The sequence below is a fragment of the Ipomoea nil genome, unplaced genomic scaffold (assembly GCF_001879475.1).
Source record: "Ipomoea nil cultivar Tokyo-kokei standard unplaced genomic scaffold, Asagao_1.1 scaffold0317, whole genome shotgun sequence".
NCBI classification, from domain to species: Eukaryota; Viridiplantae; Streptophyta; class Magnoliopsida; order Solanales; family Convolvulaceae; genus Ipomoea; species Ipomoea nil.
The window spans coordinates 508,910-518,232 of record NW_017616745.1 but is presented as its reverse complement, the minus strand read 5'-3'; the positions used below and the strand labels follow the sequence as shown (position 1 = coordinate 518,232).

General features: G+C 33.6%; 1 long non-coding RNA gene across 1 annotated transcript; it reads right to left on the bottom strand.

The window, feature by feature from the left end:
* Positions 1 to 324: 324 nt before the first annotated feature.
* Positions 325 to 3,865, bottom strand: LOC109167393. Its single transcript, XR_002051848.1, has 2 exons — positions 3,780 to 3,865; positions 325 to 479 (listed from the first exon to the last, which is right to left on the bottom strand). It is a non-coding gene; the product is annotated as an uncharacterized LOC109167393 (long non-coding RNA).
* Between the last annotated feature and the right edge of the window lie 5,458 nt (positions 3,866 to 9,323).

Here is a 9,323-nt window from a genome sequence, read left to right as displayed (position 1 = left end):
ATATAACAAGGTGACATGTTCGTAGAGTTTAATTTCTAACACTGACCTTGCATTATTTTTACATACATACATATATATATATATATATATATATATATATATATATATATATATATATATATATATATATATATATATATATATATATATATATATATATATCCTACAAAATAAATGGGAGAATTTACTTACATTATATATGTGTGTAGAATTACCAGTAAAGGATGATCCGTCACAATACTGAATAATGACTTTATTCCAGTTAAAAAAATCTAAAAACATGTTAGTTATAAAAATGAAATGTCAAAAAACTCCTCCTATAGAAAATAAATAAGTTGGAAAGTATATATAGTACCGGGGTTAAGTTCACAATCATTGCTGAGTATACCGTTAAATTGTGTTGGCTTGGCTGGTTCATTTATGTGGAACCTTGAAATATAATTCTGGCAATCTTGGGGGGTCGAACACCATCCTCCTCCCTAAAATAATTGATTACAATCCTCACTCAACAAACTAATCTATTCAATCTAGTAGAGATCCTATATATAATAAAGTCATATGATCTTGTGCAACATTTAATTTTCACAAGACCATAATAATATTGTTATTGTGAAAATTAAATGTTGATAATCAACATTTAATTTTCACAAAACCATAATAATATTGATAATTATAATAACAAAAATAATAATAATAATTGCAATAATAATAATAATAATAATAATTTTCATGGACAGTTTCTAATATATATATATATATATATATATATATATATATATATATATATATATATATATATATATATATGCAGGTTCAGGTGCGGCAGTGTCTTACGGTGCGACAACACCAATAGTTCACCAAATATGCACCATCAACGTTAGGAAATACACCACACAAAACAGAGTAAATAGAGCCCTGGATCACCAAACACACACCATTAGGTGTGAGTAAAAACACCATACACTGTTCGGAAATACACCATTGGGGGTGGTGAGTTATATGGTGTGTTTTTTTGAGTCTGTGGTGTATTTTGTGATGTTTTATTACATTTCATTGGGGTGTGTTTGTATTACACTGTTGGTGTATTCTGGAATTTGACCGCACCGCCGCACCGTAAGACCCCGTCGCATATGAGCGCTCTTCTATATATATATATATATATATATATATATATATATATATCAGGGTTGTAAAAATCGGTCTAGGCACCCGCCTAGGCGCTAGGCGCCTCTAGACCGTGGCGATTTCCTCCCTAGGCGCCCGCCTAGGTTACCGGCCGCCTAGGCGTCCGCCTAGCGCCTAACTCGGCCGATTTGGCCGCCTAGCGTCTAAGTTAGTCGAGTTAACTCATCCATTTCGGTCGAGTTAACCCGATCGGCTCGGCCTATTTTTTTATTATATATGTGTGTGTGTGCGCGCGCGCGCATACATATATATAATATGACATATATACACTCGAAGACTAGTTTGATACTTTGAATCTTTGGATGATTGAAGTATTTTAGTATTTCATATTTGAGTATTTTTAATTTTTAATATTGTTTTAATGCTTTTTTATAAAACCATTGTTTTGTTGTTATGACTTATGAATTATCATTAATTTATTTATTTGGATGTGTTATTTGATTAAATGTTGAAAACAACCTCATTAAAATTGTCAAACTGCAAGTCTACCACTGTTTTTTTTTGCGCCCGCCTAGCGCCGCCTAGATTCCGCCTAGGCGCTAGGCGTTGTCCGGGCGCCCGACTAGCGCCTAGCGCCTACTGCAACCATGATATATATATATATATATATATATATATATATATATATATATATATATATATATATATAGATATATATATATATACTTTTATTTATTTATATTTCAATTTCTACTGGCAAATTATTGTGAGGAACGATGGTCCACATAATTGTACGGATCATGAATATCAAATACATTTTTAATATATTAAAAATACATTATTTTTATATTGAAAGTACCTTACATACATATATAATGTACCCTTAGTATATTTAAAATATACTTTTTATTGCATGCAACCCCAAAGTTCATAAGTTTGAAATTAATATATGGCATAGCTAGGCGGCCTAATATTTAAGATTGTTGATGTGCATATTGAGGACTACGGAGATAAAGATGCGTTATTCGTGGATTCATCGGATACTATCCAACAACACTCTCCAACTTAATTGACGTGAAGTGGCTTAGTAACATTAAGATTATATTCTCGAATTATTAGTTCTCATCTTTTATTGATTACACACTTAATTCGATAGTATTTGGAAGAAAAAATCAATGTTCGAACTAAGATTGTGATTTTGGTCTTTAAAGGTCAATTGTATGTTGCTACATCTAGAGTTAGAAATCTCAAAGGTCTAAAAATTTTGATCCGTGGTGACTCTAAAAGTGTAATTCAATTACTACTATAGTTTACTAAGTTCTTAAAAATTTGTAATATTAAATACTATGTACTAAATTTTTAATATAGTTTAAGATTTGTATTAATCACTCACCTTAAATATTATTTTAATTGTAAATATATTTATGTTCATAATTTTATCATAGGAATTCACACATAATAATTATTAAATAACATAGGAAGAGGCCAGGTTGGAGGTGTTGCACTTCTTTGATCATGCGCAATTGGAATTGGGAGATGAAAGGTTTGCTGAAAAACAAGATGAATTGGTGCAAAAAGCCAATAGAATCTTCTTGGGAAAGTTGGTACATATACATGAAAAGTTCAGACGTTTGCTTGAGGAGATGGGTAGTCCTATGAGTGTATCAAAATCTGAGAAGAATAGCTCACTTGAAATAAAAAAGAGGAGTGTAGTAAAAGGTGAAGAATCTGTCTTAGCTGAAGCTGGACTGGGGACCACAACTAGCCCTCAGCCAAGCACAGGCCTGATTTTTGAATATGATGATGTTAAATCAGCAGTAAGGGGGTTAATAGATTTTGCTAAGGCTAGAAAGAAGCAAAATGAAGTTGTGAAAATCTGTTGTAGCAGCAACCTAAAGCCTTCTCAGGTGGAGGGCTGTTGTTGCTAAAATTGTGGATTCTGCCATGGAAAATGAAACAACATGACAACTGTGACTGCTGGTTTAAGAGTCTAATCTGAATGCAACTAAAAATGAATGTTTGATGAATCTGAAAATGGAAATTTGCATAAATAAGATCTGAAATGGAGTTGCAGGTGATCTGAATGGTACGGAGATGCAGCCTAAGGTGCTGGTTATGAGGCTATGAGATAATATTGCTGTCGCTTTGCTAAGATAGCTGGAAGTATTCGGGTGGTCTCATGAACATGTAAGAAGGATCTTGGTAAGAAGGAATAAGGAGGGTTCATCTTGATGGGTGGACCCTTGTGCTTGGTTATGACCAAAAGCCGAATGGCCTTGTTGTGCTTATACTTGTAAAGCCTTTTAAAGGCCTTGTAGATTTAGGCTCTTTAGCCTTGTGGTTTTGTAAGGCCATATGGCACTTTGTCATTTAGGCCATCTTTGGCCCTTGTTTTTGTAAGGCTTTGCCTCTTGTAATTTCAAGCCATAGGTCACTTTTGGACCTATGGCGTCTCTTGTAAGGCTTTATGCCCTTTTGGTGTGGAATGTAGTTCTTGATTCTTAAAAAATAATAATAATAAAAAATAAATAAATAAATTTATATATGAATAAACCTCATATAGGGTATATTTTTATAACATATTTTCGTGCATCGCACGGGACAAATACTAGTTAATAACAATAACAACAATTTGAGTTAATTAATTATATTACCGGAAGATAAACTAGCCAATTATTTGCACCTTCGTCTGTCCCAGGGACAAAGTAGTAAGCAGCTTGGTTCCCCGACAAACATACTACATATAGCAAACATAAGCAAAAATATATTACGGATTGGAGTATATATTTTTAATCAATTTAAGTTGATAAAGAAATTAAACATTATTAGTCATATTTGGTAAATGGTTGTTAGCTATTAGCTGATTGGGTTAATCAGAGGGTATAACTAGTTGATAACATTAACTGATTGTATAAAGGTGTTTAGTAAATTAGATGTTAGCTGATAGCTGTTTGTTATAATTTCTTTTCTCAAAAAGCTAATTGAAAAAGCTAGTTTGAACATTTTTTTGAATTATAGCATTTTTGGAGTAACAAAAAGTTAATTAACCAAACACTTATATTAATTTTTAACCAAATCAGACAACTAATAGTGGTTAAATAAGTCAAAATTGACCTATAGGCTAACTATTTAACCAAACAGGGAAATGAATTACCAGCTCCTTCGTGGCTGAGTAGGGTTGGGTTCACCATCATGTCTTGGGCGGTAACCCCTGCAGAAAGAGTAAGTAGTAGGTATAGAAGTGAAATGGCCTTCACTTCAACATCCATGTCGATCTGATAAGAAAATTAAGAAGAGATGTGTGAATAAGTTAAGGGATAGTAGTTAAATTTTTCCCGTCCCAACCCGTCACTATAGCAATACTCTCCCATTCTTCTTATCTCTGGACAACACCCAGACGTTATTACAAATAGAGATTGGTCTACATATATAATAGCTTTAAGGATTTTATTCCTACATTCATAAGAAGGTGGTTGTGTCTCTCGACACTTAGGAATGTATTGTACACCATGAGAAGGTGTTGGTTTTTCATGTGCAGGCAACCAATCTAACGTTGAGATTCAGGTGTTGACCTTTCCTTATCAAGTATAGCATATGAAAGCTCTATAATGCCATATGTTAAGATCAATCCTAATATAAAATTTTGTGTCTTGAAATTCATTGTTTTTGCTTCTAATGCAGTGCTTGCTCGATAAAGAGCATCATATCTTTGTATTAATAGATAAACATTTTGAAAACATTCACCGTACCAATATTTTTATGAGTTACGATCTTAATTAATACTAAAGTATGTAATAAAAGCCAATAAATGCGTTACACATAGAATAATAATAATAATCTTTGACAAATTGTGTATGTACATATAATCAAATGTACGTTTTCCGTTAATTAATTGCTTTTCGCGTTTCGCTCTTCTGTTGAACTATTTTAACCCTACATTTTATAATTGCTCCACGAAAGATCATAAAACCTAATTACTCCTCCATGAAGGGTCGTGGATAACCAAGAAGCTAAGGTACTATTGTTTAATTTGTGTTCTATAATCAAATAACTCTCATTTATTGAATCATTATATAATATTCATTACTCTTAATCAACAGGGTGCAGTGTCATTTATGCACAAATAGTGTCTTTGGAGCTATTCTGTTCATTGCTACTTTCTCAACCTGTTGAGATTAGCACAACAAGTCAATATTTTCCCTACTACGAATCGAATCCCTACCTCCCACTTGAGAGAACTACTTCATGGCACTAGACCACAAAATCATAGGCGATCAGACATGTTAATTGTATTTGGAAAAAGTACGTAGATAAAAGTGTATAAAGTTGCTCACAAATACTACACACATAAAATATACAATCATCATAACATTTAATAGTACTAAAGATGTTAAGAAAAGACGTGTGAATAAGTTAAGGGAGCTAAGATAGGTAGCTTGATTGTAAGAATGAATGCACAACACATAATGATATCCTATATATATATATATAAGGGATGGATGGATATGCATGGATGGGTGGGAGCCCGCCAAGCTGTGATGTATGAGAATTTTAGAGATTTATTTATATATTTGCATCTAAAACTAAATAGATATATACAACCGGGAAAATTGAGTGAATAAAATAACTAATATCCCAAATGCATTTACGGACGACTCTTAGCCAAAATTCATGAATAATCCGATAACATCAAAAAGTTTAAATATTAGGGCGGACAAAATTTAACCCAATAAAAAATAGTCTGATGACTTGAATGGGGTAGCCTGATATATGTAAGCTAATGGGGTAGCCCGATATATGTAAGCTCATATTTAATATTTATTTTTATTAAATTTGTAAACTAAATTAAATTGTATTTATTTATTTCAACATAAAACAATTACTATAATTTTTTTTTGAAGGTTACTGATTCTATTACAATGTAGTTTTGACTTTCTTAAAGGAGTCTTTACTGAGACTTAAACTCACAACCTCCCACATATGAGAGTAATTCGGTGCCACTTGACCACAAGGTCATTGGCACAATTACTATAATTATTATATTATAGTGTAAATATGTTAATTATTTTTAGTTAGAATTTGGACATATCTAGATTTAAATTGATTAATGAATGATTTATAAGTTTATATTTATTAGTGCAAACGCATTAGTTTATTAAAATTGAAAGAATGAAAAGGAAGAAAAAAGGGAAATTAAAGAAAGATTGGTTGGTTTGCTAGTTGCCTCCCCGTTGCTCTGGGCGTGGGTAAGATGGGTTCCCCGATCAAAATGCAGAGTTCTTTAAGGGGGAGCTTTCCATGTCCTTAGGGTGAGGGCCTTGTGTTACTATTGCTGTTGGTTAGGCATTAAAACACCTTTCCTAGTAAAACCGCAGTGATCTGTGCAGGAAGGTGGGCTTAGGCCTTGAGGATAGGCCTCATTGCTTGGGTGTTGGGCACCATGGGTCCCCTTTGATAAAAATGCAGAGATCACGAAGGGGGCTTGCCCGGGGCTCAAAGAATCGTTATGTCATGGAATCGTGTTCACCAATCACCATCCATGGTGAACACGGTCCCAAACGGTAACGGTGCTACGTGCACCGTTATCTTTCACCAATCTTTTCTCTTCATTTTTTTTTTTTTTTTTTAACAGCGCGACTTTTCTTCTTCATATTCACATTTTGCGGGTTCATTTCCTCTTCGCTCAAGTTTCTTCAACACTCATTATGAATGTGCAGACATGGATTTATGAATGTACAGTTATGAAATTATGAATTTTCTTTTATTAGATTATGAATTTTCTGTTATGAAATTATGAATTTTCTACTATGATATTATGAATTTTCTGTTATGAAATTATGAATTTTCTGTTATGATATTATGAATTTTCTGTTATGAGATTATGAATGTACAGAAAATTCATAATTACATAACTGTAAATTCATAATCTCATAACAGAAAATTCATAATTTAATAAATGTAAATTCATAATCTGAACATAGAATGCAAAATGTCGTTAACCGCACATTAATTGAATTTTTTTTTTTTCTGATAAAAACGATGTCGTTTGGGACCGTGAATACGTTTCCACGGCATAATTTGCGGGGCTCAAGGGTGAGGGCATGAGGCTGTGGCATAGGATGTTGTTCATATGGTTTGAAAGGAAATGGATGGGATTATATTGGTGGGCTTGAGGGCATCGGTCCAAAACTGATGTGAGGGCAAATTATGCCCTGAACCTGTGTCCACAATGCATTGTGGACACGGGTCTAAAACGACGTCGTTTTGAAAAAAATGCGTCATTTTAGTTAAATTTTTTTTTTATTTTTTCTCGCCTTTAACGGCGTTATTCGTTTGTGCCATTATGAATGTACTGTTATGACATTATGAATGTAAGTCATAAAATTATAAATATAGAATTCTGACATTATTAACTTACAATTATGAACATATAGTGATAAAATTATGAACATAGAGCTCTAAAATTGTGAACATGGCGCTTCAAAAATTATGATTTTACAATTATTGAATTATGAATGTACAGTTACGAAATTATGAATGTACAGTTATGCAATTATGAATGTACAGTTATGCAATTATGAACACAGAGCTCTGACATTATGAACTTACAATATGAACATATAGCTCTAAAATTATGAACATAGAGTCTAAAATTGTGAACATAGAGCTTTGAAAATTATGAAGTTACAGTTATTGAATTATGAATGTACAGTTACGGAATTATGAATGTACAGTTATGGAAGTATGAATGTACAGTTATTGAATTATGAACATAGAGCTCTGACATTATGAACTTACAATTATGAACATATAGTAATAAAATTATGAACATATACTCCTAGCTATAATGAATCTGAAATTTAAAAAAAAAAAAAGAAAAAAAAAAAGATAAAGATAACAGTGCCGTTTCGGCACTGTTACCCGTGTCCAGCATGCATACTGGACACGGGTCTAGAGCATAACGATTGTGATGTGAGGGACAAGGACCATGCTAATTGAGTTAAAGTGCATGAGTTTTGTGCTTAAGTTTCGTCGGTTTGTGCTTAATGTCAGTAGTTGTTGAAACTTAGGTGCGTGCGTTTCCTTCTTAATGTGCGTTGTTTTCATCTTGAGGTGCGTAATTTGTATGCTTAAGGTACGTCAGTTATGTGAAACTTAAAGTGAACCATTTTTAAAATCTTAGGTGCGTGATTTTTTTTCTTAAGGTGCTTTGTTATGTGCTTAAGGTGTGTGGTTGGTGTTCTTAAGGTGCGTGATTTATGTTCTTAAGGTGTTTTTTTTTTTTTTTGTGCTTAATGTGCGTGTGTTGTGTACTTAAAGTCCGTCAGTTTAATGCTTAATGTGCGTCCAACCACACGGGAAGCTCTCGCATCTGATCCCTTCCCTATATATAATACTCTATGTTAGAAGATATATATTGGTGAGTCTCATGTGAAACCGTGTGTGTGTGTGTATATATATATATATATATATATATATATATATATATATATATGTATGGTATGTATGTGCAGTGTGTGTGTAAAAACTATTATAGCTTACCATGGCTGCATTTTTATTTTTTTTGTGCAACAGAACCTTTTATTAACCGCTAATAGCCCGGTGGAAAGCAAAGCCTCTGAGGTCATACAATAGAGCCAATTTGGCTTTTAGTCTTTTACAGACAACGAATTTAAAGAACAAAAAATCTTGGAAGAGCTAGCGTTCAGACCCTACGTCGCAAGAGCATCCGCAACCTGATTAGCCTCCCGGTAGGCATGCCGTATTGAGGATCCCCACACTGAGAAGCTGGAGATGACAGCTTCCCTTATCCTCCACAGGGTCGTGACAGCCCGAGAGGACACAAACCGAGCAAGAGCGAGAGAATCCACTTCAACAACTAAAGGCCGCATAACAGACATCCACTACTGGAAATTATGAAATTTTCGACCACTTGAAATTGATCTTAAATCAAGTCGAAAGCCTTGTTCCGACCACTTTTGGTATCTGGAAAAACCCTTGTTGCTATTTCCGATCACTTTTTTTCTTTCAACTTGATTTAAGATCACTTTCAGGTGATCGAAAATTTCAGAATTTCCAGTAGTGATCCAGGCGATAACATAATCCCACAACAACCTGACTACGCGATTCCCTGAAACAAGCCCCACCCGCTGCGCCATTTGCTGAGTAGAAAGCATCCGTGTTTAGTTTTGGCGCCT